This window comes from Mixophyes fleayi, chromosome 5 (genome assembly GCF_038048845.1).
Source record: "Mixophyes fleayi isolate aMixFle1 chromosome 5, aMixFle1.hap1, whole genome shotgun sequence".
NCBI classification, from domain to species: Eukaryota; Metazoa; Chordata; class Amphibia; order Anura; family Limnodynastidae; genus Mixophyes; species Mixophyes fleayi.
In genome coordinates this window covers 248062353-248077810 of record NC_134406.1, presented here as the reverse complement: position 1 = coordinate 248077810, position 15458 = coordinate 248062353, and the positions used below count along the sequence as shown (strand labels likewise).

General features: G+C 42.0%; 1 non-coding gene across 1 annotated transcript; it reads left to right on the top strand.

Moving 5' to 3' along the window:
- The first annotated feature begins 14423 nt into the window (after window positions 1-14423).
- TRNAV-UAC (transfer RNA valine (anticodon UAC)) lies at window positions 14424-14496 on the top strand. Its single transcript has one exon. It is a non-coding gene; the product is annotated as a tRNA-Val (tRNA).
- The last annotated feature ends 962 nt before the right edge of the window (window positions 14497-15458 follow it).

Genomic DNA, 15458 nt, shown 5'->3' with positions numbered 1-15458 from the left:
AATGATGTGTTATTTGCGTCACTAAGCCCCGCCCTCTCCATGTAATTTAATAATTTATCCAGGAGGTTGCTCTGCTCTCTCGGAAGTCTGCGAGGATTCCCAGAAATTCAGGAATTCCGGGAGAGTAAGCAACTATGCCCCTTGTCCTTCAGCCCAGCCTGCCCGTGTATATCTCACATGTCATCCCCATTGTATCTTTATTTTTTTTAGATTTTTCTCATATCCCACATACATTCTTGTGACATATTCAGCCAATACTGAGACAAATACAGATTTGGCAACAACTGGAGGGGTACAAAAGTGTGCTCCTGATAAGAGTGGAAGGCCAGACGTGGGAAAAAATGGATATTACAATTGTGGGTTTACCCAATTAAAACAATTTATTCTGTGGCCAAATGTAAAAATGAGATACTGCCATGAAATTCAAGGGTTGAAGATTAAGGAAAATATTGCAGGTGTAGTGGGTGTCTGCACTACCTTTTTGGATGTCATTGGAAGTGGCTGGGATTGAGCAACAACCAATACTTTCAGAAAGACTTGTTTTTGCGCCTTAGAATAGAATAGAATGTATTTATATGCAAACGTTAATCAATGAAATTAAATTGTATAAATGTGACACATATAATAGCACAAAAATGAATGCACTGCCTCTACATTTTTATGATTCATAAATGACCCCCACTGGTAATCACAGATTTATTGTAGAGTGAGCACACTTCTGACAGGATGCATTAACTAAAATAGCTCTTCAGAGCATGCTATAAATTAGTTTTTAGGAACCTTGCAATTTTCATAATGTCCTTATTATAAAATGTTACATGACAAGTTTGTGTAAAAGCATGAGCTCATCACGCTGATGTACTTATGCATAAGTAGGTTATTTCAGATTTTTTTTTTACGAACACCTAGGGATAAATGTATCATAGTGCGGGTTGTACAAGTCGCCGGAAATCTGCGAGATGACAGCTTAAATTTAAAGCGGCGCTGCCTTGTAAAGGGAAGCTTCCCTTTACAAGGCAGCGCCGCTTTAAATTTAAGCTGTCATCTCGCGGATTTCCGGCGACTTGTACAACCCGCACTATGATACATTTACCCCCTAGTCCATTATACCATAGTGTTTAGGAAGTTATTGTGACAATTATTTTATGGCAGTCTGCAGTTCCATTCACATGCTTCTCTTTAGAGATAGAAGGTAAATAGTAATCTGCTCATTACCTACCCTAGCTAATACAGATTAATCCACATCTCTCCATCATGCACCTACTCAGTTTACAAACTCACTTTCTCCTATTCACTTGCACCACCATTTCCAGACTCTTCCTCTCTCCATCATCCTATCTCTCTCTCCCCTATTATTATTTACCCTTCACTACTTCCCTCCTCACTAGTCTGTACACATGATCTGTTTTGTCTTTTGCAACCACCACACTTAGCAGCCTACATAGACAGAAATAAGCCTAACACCCAGAAATCATCCTGGCATATCCTCTTTCTCACCCTGCTCTTTCTCATGGCTGCTGGTGACATCCCTCCTAACCGTGGGCGCCGTACAATCCCCACTATCTGCTCACGCTCCTCCCCCAAACCTTTGCCTCCACCCCATACTTCCAATCCCGCCAAACTTATCCACATACTAGCTTGGCTGGGGGCAGGTGGGCATTTGACCCCTGGGCTGGTCCCATAGTGGCTGCCTTTGACTGGATCACTGGGCTACCTGCAAATTTTGTTTAAAATGTTCCTAATAGGCTGCTGAGCCAAGTTTCGCCCCCTGGGCTACAATTTTCCAGCCAGCCCATGTCCACATATCTCCACTACCCTCTCTTCCCTTCTCATCATGTGCACTATGGGATGCCAGATCTGATTGTAACAGACTTGCATCCATTCATGATCTATTAATTTCTAAATCCGTAGACTTCCTTGCCATTACAGAAACTTGGCTCACCTCTTCTGATACTACATCACCTGCAGCTTTCGCCTACAGGGGACTCTCCCTCAGCCATACTCCCAGACCCGGACACAGACAAGGTGGTGGAGTAGTAGTTCTATTGTCTCCAAGCTGCACCTTCCAAGTCATACCCTCTAAATCCTCCCTCTCATCCTCTTCCTTTGAAGTCTACACTGTTATTTCCAGGTCCGATTTCCCAATTTCTTGGCAAATTTGCGGCCCAGTTCAGTTAGTTCCTGTCCTTTGATCTGCTATTCTCAAAATAGGTGATTTCAGCATTCCCATTGATAATCCCACTGTCTCTTCTGCCACTAAACTTCTTTCACTTACTTCCTCCTTTGGTCTCTCCCAATGGACCTCATCTCCCACCCACTGTGATGGGCACTCCCTTCACCTTCTCCAGCTACTGCTCCATCTCTAGTTTCTCTAATTTAGTCTTCCCACTCTCCGACCATTCCAGCCCTAGTCAATGCAGGTCTAGTTACCACATACAGTCTCTGATGACAAACCAAACAGACCCGTTACCTGCAGAAGTGCTCCCTCATTGCAGAGCGCCACCTTGTTCCTATCCCGATTTCCTCCACTATAAATTCATCGTTTCATCTTAGAACAATGCCCTTTCAATGACCAAACATACTTCAAATCTTTAATATCCACCCACGCTTCTAGCCCACGTTACCACTTTGCCACCTTAAACTCACTTCTCTGCCCACTTGCACCTCCTCTCGCTCCTTCCTTCACAGCCCATGATTTTGGCACCTACTTCAAAGACAAAACTAGCACTATTCAACAAGATATTTCCTCATGCCAAATTCCACCCACTCTACTCACCTTCATCCACTCTCCACAATCAACCCTTATCTCTTTCTCTCCAGTAATTGTAAACTAAACAAAATCTCTGCACTCATCTCATTATCTCATCCTATAACCTGTCATCTCGATCCAGTTCCCTCCCAGCTTCTCTGCTCCCTCTCCACCACTGTATGCCCACCACTAGCTCACCTCTTCAACCTGTCTCGCATTTCCATCCTCCTTTAAACATGCGCTCATCTCACCAATTTTAGAGAAACCATCTTTTGATCCAGCCTACCGCCCTATTTCACTCCGCCCCTCTGCCTCTAAACTACCTAAGCGATTAGTGTACTGTCTCACACTCTCTCCTCTCACTCCATTCTTGACTCTTTGCAATCAAGCTTTCGCTTCCAACATTCCACTGAAACTGCTGTCACAAAAATGATCAATGATCTACTTACTACAAAGTCTAAAGTTCATTACTCCATATTTATTCTCCTGGACCTCTCTGCTGCTTTTGACACTGTTGATCACCATCTTCTCATACACACCCTTTACTCCATTGGCCCTTGTGACACAGTTCTTCCCTGGTTAACCTCCTTCCCATCAAACCTGTTTCTTTAGTGTGTTTACCTCTGGCACATCCTCCCCTCCACTCCCACTATCTGTTGAGGTCCAAAAAAAGGTTCTGTTCTTGGCCCTTTGCTTTTTTCACTCTACACTTCTTCTCTTGGGGAACTAATTCGCTCATTCAGCCTCCAGTACCACCTCTATGCTGATGACATCCAAATCTATATCTCTTTCCCTGACCTCTCCCCTTCTGTACTATCTCGTGTAACCAACTGCCTTTCTGCTATCTCCACATGGATGTCCCAATGCTACCTAAAGCTCAACATGTGCAAAACAGAACTTATCATCTTCCCTACTGCCAGAGTCACCACCTCCCCTCAAATCTCCCTCACTGTCAATAACACCACAATTTCCTCAGTCAACAAAGCCTGCTGCCTTGGTGTCATACTTTACTCCACCCTCTGCTTTATTCCTCACATCCAGACTCCTTCAGTCCTGTCGACTCCACCTTAAAAATATTGCCAGAATACGCCCTTTTCTTACCCAACATGCTACCAAATCTCTTATCCATTTTCTCATCATTTCCAGTCTTGACTACTGCAACCTCCTGCTATTTGGCATTCCCGATACCCATGAATCCCCAATTCAATCCATCCTAAATGCTGCTGCAAGACTGATCTTCGTCTCTCACCGTTCCACATCTGCTGCACCACTTTGCAAATTCTTACACTGGCTCCCTATGTTCTCTAGAATTCAAGTCAAATTACTCACCCTTACCTACTGTACAAAGCCCTCAACAATACCACCCCTTCATACACCTCAAATCTCATATCAAAATACTTTCCCGTTCTACCTCTGACCTGCGCCTTGTCTCGTCTCAGGTAACCAACTCTCACTCCTGCCTACAAGACTTCACCCGTGCTTCTCCCTACTGATAGAATTCCCTACATTGCCCAATCAGGTTTTCCCACAGCCTTCAAATCTTTAGATGATCTCTGAAAACCCATCTGTTTTTTAGAGGTGACCTTATCCCCGATGATACTATTTACCCTAATGCACCCTCACAGCTGCCCCAATCTCCACTCTGAGCCACAATTGCTCACTTGTTTCAGCTGTGCCCTTTTCCACTTAGATTGAGTAGTGTCCTCCATACCCTTTGTTTTCATGTCTGCATTTATTTTGTTTACCTTGTATGTCCCTGTTTTATGTACATCCTGTTTTCCCTACTGTACTGCACTGCCTTACAAATCTACGATAATAATAATAATAATAATAACAGGGAGATAGTATTTCTTGTCAGGTACAACTGTACACACAGTGGGCCTGATGCATCATTATTTTTAAAATGCACGTAATTCGGGTGTATGCATGTCCGTATTCGACCTCAAGTGGATCTGAAGAAACGTTTTTTTAAAAAATTAAGCCATAAAGTATTTGTGTGCTACATGAAAAGACAGCCAGTATTTAACTTATGTGCAAAATTATAAACTAATTTGCGCCTCTTGCGTTGTAAATTGGTTTGTCCAGGAGAAAAGTTACTCCTTTTTTTTCCTTACTTTCCTTAATGAATCATAGGCCCATATTGTATGGTAGGCAGTGGGAGATGGGGTTAGGAAACTCTGTGTTCACCTGGTATTGTGCTGAGCATCACAGCAAAATAGTCCACGGCTGATCACTATTATACCCCTATCTCACAAAAATCCCGGGTCAGACACAGGATAATGAACACATATTCAACCCGTGTTACAACCCTTCACACTGTACTTTGGTCCCGGGTAATTTCCCAGGTCGCCGCCTTTCACAGTGGACCTGTGTCGCTTTTTCAAGTTGAGCCCTCCAATGAGCTGGTTTTAACTGAACCCAGGTCGAATAACCCAGGAACACCTTGCAGATAGCAGGGTATGCGACTCCAACACGGGAAGAACCCTGGTCGTGACCAGGGTCATGGACCCAGGTCTTTGTACTGACTCAGACACACCCTGTTTGTTTGCTGTGAGGAAGGAGCTTTCAAACCATTTGTTATTGTGACCAAGCTTCCATTGGACAATTTAGCTGAACTCATTTGAATTTACCAACTGCTGATGGATGCCACAAAGAAACCCAGATATGCATTTTGTTGTTGTTTTTATGTAAGTGTGCTACTTACCTATTGTGCAATAAATCCACCGATCATACAGTGTGACACTATGATGGGTCTTCTTTTTATCCATTCTGTGTACTGATGAGATGTTCCAGCAGCATCAATAGAGATTACTATCATAGGAGAAGTGCCATTATTGGAATTATCAAGGGAAAGTTGGAGAAACTGCCCAGTATACAGATAAGCGAAAAAGATTGTTTACTTGTTACACATTTGCACTATTGAAAGGATATTCTTGGGACTGCATGAAGTCTCTGCTCACAATTGCCATATATGTTCACATCTGTACTTTATCTTTTGTGAGACTGTCACGTCCACTGATATATATTATTGTGAATTATTTTTAAAACTTTCACCTATATATATCTTCTAGTAATGTTTATACAAACAATACTACACCATTGTGGCGCCCTGTCCCGTGTGCTTATATATATATATATATATATATATATATATATATATATATATATATATTTATTTATTTATTTATTTTACACTGCCTGGCAAAAAATACCCAATGCCCATGTTTGTGCAGTGCTAAATGTGGCAATTGGAAGAAAGGGTGTGTAGCAGATAGTACAGATTATTAGGCTAGTAGATTAGTAACCCAACTAATGTGCTGCTTGGTTATAAGGCTTGTCACTGCATACTGCTCTGTGATCTGATATGTTGTATAGTGATATCCTGTCCTACAAGCCCCATTCGATCAAGTCAGTTTTAATAGTAAATATAAAGAGGAATATGACTGCCTTACTTGAGGATCAAATATCCTTCTTATTAAACGTTACTAAAGGTATATTAGAAATAAAGTATTTTAAGTTTAAGCCTAACTTTTACCGACTACATGTATATGTCACAATGGGCCGTTCAGCTGTATCAAGGATTGCTAATCTGATGGTGGGAATGCGGGAGAGTAAGTGTATTTGGAATAATAATATTTATAGAGATTCATTATACTTGGTGCCAGATACATTGATGATGTCTCATTTTAATTGAAGGGAAGTATGCCTGATTTACAACTCTTCATAGAGTAGTAATAATTACTATCTCATTTCCTTTACTTACATGTACACTAACGTTTCTGAATTTCAATATACGTGTAGCTGATACTCATAAGAAGTATTTTTTTGCTATTACTCATTTGAAGCCTGTTGATGTTAACACCTACAGTCTCAGATTATTAGAGGATTGAATTTATTATCAAAAAAACATTGGTGTATACTGACCAGTAATCAAATATTGTTCTAAGCTTTCAGAAATATGAAATATGTATTAAAAAGTTAAGAATCTTAAATCGACAAGAACTCCATCTGAAAAGCTAACTAATTAACTGATTGTGGAGATCAGTACTTGTAAATTGTGTTTTATGTGTGTTTTTTTGAACTAGTATCCAAGCTCTGGGCATCTCAAAGATACTTTTTTTTCAGCCGTATCTCTGCTCCAGCTGCAGGACTAGTCTAAGTGCTGCTTACTAATGATGACGGCTGTGTATCCATGCTATAACAGGAGTATGCAATCAGTAGCAGTTGTACAAATTTATGTACATTAGAAAAAAAAAAAAAATTTTAAACATTTTTTTAATGTTGTGCCACTAATGCCTCTTTTATTAATAGATGACATTAATTCAATATTTTTTTTCCTGTGCGTCCTAATGAGAATTCCACAAAGGTGCAGAACGTATCCTGCAGTGTCCTGTGTAGTAGAGCAGAGCAGACCTACACCGGTATTGATCAATTATCTTCAGATCCGTTCCTTGTTGAATTCGGGCGCGTGCAACTTGAATTCCGTGCGTTCTCAGACAAACATATATTGCTCTCAGTATGATGAATCCGTCCCTTGGTGTATAAAGTTGTGTATTTATAGGGACGTTTTTTCCTCCCTCCATAAACATATGTTAACCTGTTCCTGAAGAAGATAGTGTCTGCTATGGAAAAAGTGTTACTGTTGTTTGTGCTTCTTTTCTTCCATCACGATTGGCTAATTATATATCGATACCAGTGGCGGAACTACCATTGGTGCGGCAGGTGCAGTGCACAGGGGCCCATGGAGATAATGGGGCCCGCTGCATGGCAGATGCAGAAGGTCGGGGGCCCTGGTTCCCTCCTCTCTGCCTCCCTGCACCAGGGCCCACAGCTCACTAGTTCCACCTCTGACAGATACAATATACTACAAATATTGTGTACGTGTTATTACTTTTATTTTTGTCTTATTAAGCCTTGCTTGATCGAGTTTCTTGTATATCTTCTCTGACAACACCTTCTGATTGTGTATGAATTCCCTTTGCACCTGTGTGAACTATTCTGGAATCTGAGCCTGAACAGACGTGCTGTAGCTGTCTCATCTAATATATTTAAAAGGTGTAGTTACGAACTTCAGTGACTGCTGGAGTTTGGATACTATTTATTTATAGCTAGTTAGCGCTATTCCATAGGCCTTAAGACGCGTACTTCGGGAGGTTTTCTGGAACCTTCCTTCCCCCTCTTCTCCTTGGCCTGCGAATATGGTGGTTGAGCACTAGGCACGGGCACGGTGTGTTTCCTGGTGGCTGTCCCCAAGGACCAGCCACTATACTGCATGTGCCCACGGATTGTCCTGACCTGTTCCTCCCTTCCCCTCTGTGTGTCATCGCCTTTAATTTCTCTTCTCGCTGACAGCATATCACATGTGGGGTGTCCACCACCTGACATGTACACCCGCCGTCCTGCGTGTACAGGCGGGAATAGATGAAAACAGAAGAGTCTGCCTCTGCAATATACAGCACTGGATGGAAGAAAGTAATTGTGGGCTTAGAGGGGAGCTATGAATGTAATGTGCTTGTATCTGGGGGCTATTAATTTAATGGTGGGGTGATGGTGGAGGCCAATCATTTAATGGTGGATGGGAAACTTTAATTTATAGGTGGTGGTGGCTATTTAGTTTAATATTGAGGTCATGGTGGTGACTATTAATTTAAGGTGGCGTGGTGGGAATATAATTTATTGCTGCGGTGGTTTGGTGTCTATTGAACATGGGTCTGAGATTGAGGAGAAGGAAAATTATGAATTAAAAGTGAATACTAATTATTTAATGTCTGGGCTGTTTTGAGGAATACTGAGTAATGTGATAATGTGAATACTGTTAATTTAATGTTATGGTAGGTTTGGAGGAAATAGATCTATTTATTACAAGTGAAAGCTATTCATTTAGTTCTAGGCTGGTTGCAGCAAGGGAGGTCTAATTATTTAACATGAGTGGTTGGATGGTTGGAGAAGGGAGGCCTAGAGTTTTCACTCATTGCTAGGCTTTAAAATTTCATGTACCTGTTTTTTTTTTAAACAGGCCTCCAACATTCCAGGATCCAGACAAGCAGCAACTGAGCATAAGACACCAGCAGCGGCACCAGAAGCATATGTTCCTAGTTTATGCCAGGCATCATCATCATCATCATTTATTTCTATAGCGCCTCTAATTCCGCAGCGCTGTACAGAGAACACATTCACAATGGTCCCTGTCCCATTGGAGCTTACAGTCTAAATTCCCTATTATAGACACACACTCACATACACAGACAGATCGACAGACAGAGAGGGAGAGACTAGGGTCAATTTTGATAGCATCCAATTGACCTACTAGTATGTTTTTAGAGTGTGGGAGGAAACCGGAGCACCAGGAGGAAACCCACGCAAACACAGGGAGAACATACAAACTCCACACAAATAAGGCCATGGTTGGGAATTGAACTCATGACCCCAGTGCTGTGAGGCAGAAGTGCTAACCACTAGGCCACTGTGCTGCCCACAGCACATACACTTATGCCCATGTTTATAACCATTTGCATTGTTTGCAAAATATATATTCACTATTAGACATTAATAAAACTTCAAAAGCCTTTTCTAATGCAGGAGAAACAACTCCCCATCTCACGTTTGTCAGAGAAAAATGCTTAAAACGCAGCAAAGAAAGCGCCTATCAGCATCAGTGGAACATTTGCAAACATCCAATCATAAGCTATTCACTGTTGCTGGCGACTGTAATCATCATCATCATCTGCTATTTGCACCTACTGTTGACTACACGCATATCATGCAGCTCGGACATGCATATATGTGTCTGTGTAACAGTCGGCGTCTGTTTGCATTTGCGTGAAAACGCCTTTACTGTACGCAGCCTACATTAGAATGCCCCTTCTCTCCCCGTCCCATTTCTACAGACTCAAGAGAATGTAAGTAAATGTAAATCTACATAGGCACATATGTTTGTGGCCACTGGGCATGTGCAGAATGATTTCACACAAGATATGCTATGCAAACTGGCATTGTACTCACGGCATCAGGCCACTTATCTCTTACTGGAATATTCCGACCATCCTCGGGCAGAAAGGGTTTCCAAACAAAGTATGCCCATTAAGGACATTAGCAGGCACCACTTCCTTGAATCATTGAATATATTAAGGGGATCTGATAAGCAACTATTTATTCTAACAGGTACAGAGGGGTTTTTATAAAGAGCCAACATTTTTAAAAGGAATGAAGGACCCACCTAAAACTGCATCACCGCATGTTGCTTGAATGTCCAGTTGATTCTAACAGATGCCTATTCAGCATCGACACAAGAGCTGAAATGTTATGTTCTCAGCAAAGTGTATTAAAATAAGAAGCCTGATAGTGTTGTCACACCCTTCCCTATCCAATGATCATGCCTGGTCTGAAAGGATCAAACTTTGATAGAGGGACTTAAGATGATTAGTAATCTTTGCATTAATCTTTATGTAATGTAATTATTTAGTAGGGAGATGAAAGTTGAATCTTTCAATTCTTTAGGGAGATATATGCTGTAAGGATCTCTTTCAGGTAACACCTTCAAAGCCCCAGTGTGATCTCAAATGTGTTTTACATGTTTTGCCTCTGTTTTAAGGTCCTTGCAAAAAATGTCCTGCCCTTGCAACTATGCAATTAAAACTGCATATTTGAAATGTCCATTTAGTCTGTGTGCCTAACAGAAAACTAAATGTCCACCAGACGTCTTTTAGTCTGTGAGTTAAAGTATTATTTAAGTCATGCCTCAAGGCATTGTCTCTGTAATACCGCTTTCATACTGCCGCCCCGGCAATATCCCGGGTTTTTCAAGCCGGGTTTTTGCCGGGGCTCGGAGCGTCCCAGCTCAGAAACACCATTCATACTGCACCTCGGACCCGGGAATTTCCCGGGTTGACCCCATTCATACTGCACAAGTCTGTGCCCTGGCAATTTGTGGGAGTCATCAACAGAGCAGTTTTCATTGGCTGAAAAATGGTGATACACAATATAATAATACAATAATACAATAATGAATAAAGGATACCTCCAATTGGCTTATATATTTAGTCGTACTAGTCTAGGAGGGCTTTCTGAAAGGCATAAAGAGACTGGGAAACATATATTTAAGGGAAGGTTGTATGAGCTTTTAAAGCTAGGCATTGCATATTTCAATGATTACCCCAAAAGACTAGACTTCTAGATGGAAAATTAATGACCTCTTTTTGGCAAGCATAAAATGAATGAGAAATGCCTAATTCCAAATCCTCCAGAGACAGGCAGACAGCCAATCAGCTTGTTTTCTGTGCAACCCGGGTTGAAAAACCCGGGTTGCACCATTCATAGTGCAGGCAACCCGGGTCCGACCCGGGAATTACCCCTCGATAAATCCCGGGTTTTTAGACCCGGGATTTTTTACTTGTACCATTCATACTGCATCAAGACCCGGGTCGTTTGAGCTCGCCCCGGCAAAAACCCGGGATTTTAGTGCAGTATGAATGGGGTATAACAGGATGAACCTCCTATGCTACACTGTCCGTTGTTGCTGGGGACCGGCTGGGCTTGCCTTGCCACCGTCCCCTTTTCTTTATCCCAAATGCACCCTATAACCGCAGTAGGAGGGGCTTTTGCTGCTGCTACAACTAGGCTCCTTCACTGACACCTAGGACCGCCTCCTTCTGGATAACTCTCACTGCTAGGCTACCCCCTTGCTGGGCATCTGGGCTGGTACACCTGGCCTATCACACTGGCCAGAGCTGCAGGTAGTGGGTAGAGTGTTGGTACTGAATGCAGGGTTCCAACCTCAGAATAGCCGGATAACGGATTAGATTGGTCTAACATGTAGGTCACAGTTATTACAGCACAGGTAAGTAGTCGTTAAAACAGGATCTTGAAGCTGTGATGTTTTATTAGTTCATGTAGTCCTAATAAGAATAGTTACATGCCAGTATGTGGTACTAGCTATCTTTACAGACTTTACAGATGGTATAATAATACATTACATGGTCAAACAGTCCTCCTCCGTTTATACAGATTACACACAGAGCTGGATGAACGTAATGGTCTTTCTGGGCTGTAGCCCAGGGGCCTCGGACAACTGGGGGGCCCTAACAAAGATCTTTAGTGGGCAGCGTTCTATAATTGTTTTTTTTGTTGGTTTTTTTTCATAACACAGGCCAGCGATCGGGCAGCCTCATCCCCGACTGTCATTATATGTGCAGCCATTCCCCTCCCATTCCATTCCATCCTGTTAGGCAGCTAACAGCAAATCTGATGTGCTGTTAGCTGCCCAGCTGCGGTTAGTGCAGGCGCAGTACTCAGTGAAGCTGCTTAGTGAGAAGGTCTCGTGAGATTATGGTCTCATGTGACCTGACCACACTAAGCAGTGCACAGAGGCCGCGTCCGCAATGACAGAACAAGAAGAAAAAAGAGGCACCTGGTGCCTGCAGTGATGAGGAGAGGACTAGGAGACAGCAAATAGGTAAGTGCTTTTTGTCTACATATCAGGGGGAAAGTGGAAGAGTGTAGGTGATACATTATGGCTGGTTGGGGGGGTGTGAATTGGCTGAGGGGGGGGCTCACAGTACACTTAGCCCAGAGGCCTACATTGGCTTAATCCGGCCCTGTTTACACACATACCCTGGTGGGAGATAATTCAGCCTCCTGCCCCTTTAACCAATCAGACTGCTTTATGCAGCCTGCACATAAATTAGCCTGGAGGAATTAACACAAAATTGTCAAAATCGGGCTCCAACAGTACTGGAGCATGAACCAGGGCTTCCTTTAAGGATTGACATGCCGGCTCAAAAGCGGGTGTCCAGTCAACTACCTTGGGTAGTTTCTTCTTAGGGAGCTCTGTCAGGGGCTTCGCAACATTATATATTTATAGCTGGTAGTAAACTACTTCAGTAATAATCTGCGGTATCATTTTTTTCTGTAAGAAGTGTAAAAAAAAACTGGATCCAATTAAATAAGGTTAAAGGCAAATGTGCACTGAATGCCAAGTTAAACATTCAACTCAGCATGATGTGTCTCCAGAACGTCCACGGAGACACATTGTGACAATGTTATGGCAGGAATCTGCTCTTTTTCCCTCGCACCCTATAGATGTGCTCAGAACAATTGACATAGATTCCTACCATAAAGGCTGGCAATGTGCGCAGACGGACATGACGGTCATGTCCACGTGGAAAATCGCCGGCAAACGAATCTCCAACTTTGGGGTAAATGTATCAAGCTGAGAGTTTTCCGGCGGGTTTTAAAAACCAATCAGATTCTAGCTATCATTCATTTAGTTAGCACATTCTACAAAATGAAAGCTTGAATCTGATTGGTTGCTATAGGCAACATTTCCACTTTTCAAACACGCTGGAAACTCTCAGCTTGATACATTTACCTCCTGTGTCTGTGCAAAGAAAACCAAGTGGAAAGTCAGAAAATAATTCATGAGAGTGGCAACAAGGGTCTGTCTATTGAACCTAGTGACATCCCTTAAATACATAGGATCCAACTATATAATTTAGTTGATCAGAGTAATGGTTCTAATACTGTTGCCTTGTTGTGGAACAAACCCCACCTGCTCTTTATGAATCAGATCAGGAAGGTCTAAAAGAAAATGTTCCTAAAAAGATGATTGGAAAAAAAATACAAACATATCAAAAACTATAACTATGTATGTAACAAAGCATATCCATGTTGTGATACTTAAATAAAGCTGTCATCTGGTAAGGAATTAAACCTCCACCAAAACAATGGAAGGAGAACACAAGAAGACAACACTGTACAATAAAGTCATTAGAAGCATAGTTATATAATAAAACCACTATGACGATAGCAGAATCTAATAACTCTTGGAATTGGCTTAAAATAGTTAATTAGTTTAAATGCATATTCAAATAAGCATTTTGTAATGTGAAAACAGCAACAAAAAACTGAGCCATTATTTGACTGTTATATAATACTTTGGGACTTGTCTAGTTCCTAGTTATTAACACTTTGGATAACTATGATATAGTTTGGTACGTTAAAGTGGAGATCTGTCCATGTGGAAATTCCTGCTTTTAGATTTTTGTGGTTTATGTTGCTGTTTTAACATTTTATACCTACTTGGATATGTAATATATGTAACTATTTAAAGCCAATTCCAAAAGTTATTAGATTCCACTATTGTTATAGTGGTTTTATTATATAATTAGACTTAAAGTGATTACATTATACAGAGGTGTCTTCTTGTGTTCTCTCAGGAAGAAGTTCCTGTAGTCTTTTAGACAAAATTTTGTATATAGTTTCACATTTTCGTTGTTAAGAGAGATAAGTCAATAACTGTCATCCAGGATGTGTCATTACCTGTTTTAGGGAGAACCGTGAACTGGGCCTCACACTCTTTGGAGTGAAAGGAACAAGGTGGTGAGATGGCATTAAAAGGAGGACTGAGGAAAAGAGGTGATTAAACGTTTTATACAGTAACAAGTGATGCAACTGTTGTGCACTGGACTACTTCAATAGCATCTTCCAACTCCTTGGTTGAGGACGGCTTGCTGAGCTCCTTAGCTTGGCTAGGGGCAATTGTTGGGAGAGCAGTCTCCTTTACTTAGGTGGATACTTTCGCTATACTAGAGGGAGGAAGATTACTATATTTCCCCTTTATTATTTTATACCTCATACTGTACTGTAAGATCTGAAGCAATATCTTCAGGCAGGTATTGGTGTCATAGTGTAGGGGTTATCATGTCTGCTTTACATGCAGAAGGTCCTGGGTTCAATCCCCAGTGGAACCATATTTATGTTCTGATTAACCAATCAAGCAAAACCTTCAGGCAGTGGTGTGATTCAAATAAATTAACAACTGGTTCTGCCCTAATGACAGTTTTAAGTATACAAAAAGATATACAGAAAGGTAGTTTAATATTTCATGCATTTAATACTCAAATTAATATGCATATTAAAATTCAAATAATGTAATACTCGAATAATATTATATGCTGCTTATATCAAGATAATAATAGTAATGAGTCATGTTATGCCACACAATAGTGCCCCCATTACAAATTATGCCACAGTAATGCCCCTCTTCATCACACTCTGCCATGCTGCTGCTTTTGCCCCTCAAAACACTCTGTCACGCTGCCTTTGCTCCCCCTTCACTCTGCCATGCTGCCTTTGCTCCCCCTTCACTCTGCCATGCTGTCTGTGCTCCCCCTTCACTCTGCCATGCTGCCTTTGCTCCCCCTTCACTCTCTGCCATGCTGCCTTTGCTCCCCCTTCACTCTGCCATGCTGCCTTTTCTCCCCCTTCACTCACTGCCATGCTGCCTTTGCTCCCCCTTCACTCTGCCATGCTGTCTGTGCTCCCCCTTCACTCTGCCATGCTGCCTTTGCTTCCCCTTCACTCTGCCATGCTGTCTGTGCTCCCCCTTCACTCTCTGCCATGCTGTCTGTGCTCCCCCTTCACTCTCTGCCATGCTGTCTGTGCTCCTTCTTCACTCTGCCATGCTGTCTGTGCTCCCCCTTCACTCTGCCATGCTGCCTCAGCCTGTAGTCACCGGTTCGGCAAACTGAGCTCAAAATTAGGTATCAGTTCTGGGGAACCAGTGTAAACCGGCTGAATCCCACCACAGTCTTCGGGCCTATAGACCAATGTTGCCTTATTATTCTGTATCGAAGGGTTGAAATAAGCACTAGAATGTTGATGCAAACGGCATTCCAAAAGTTGTCCACAGATTCTACTTCTCATGGAAATT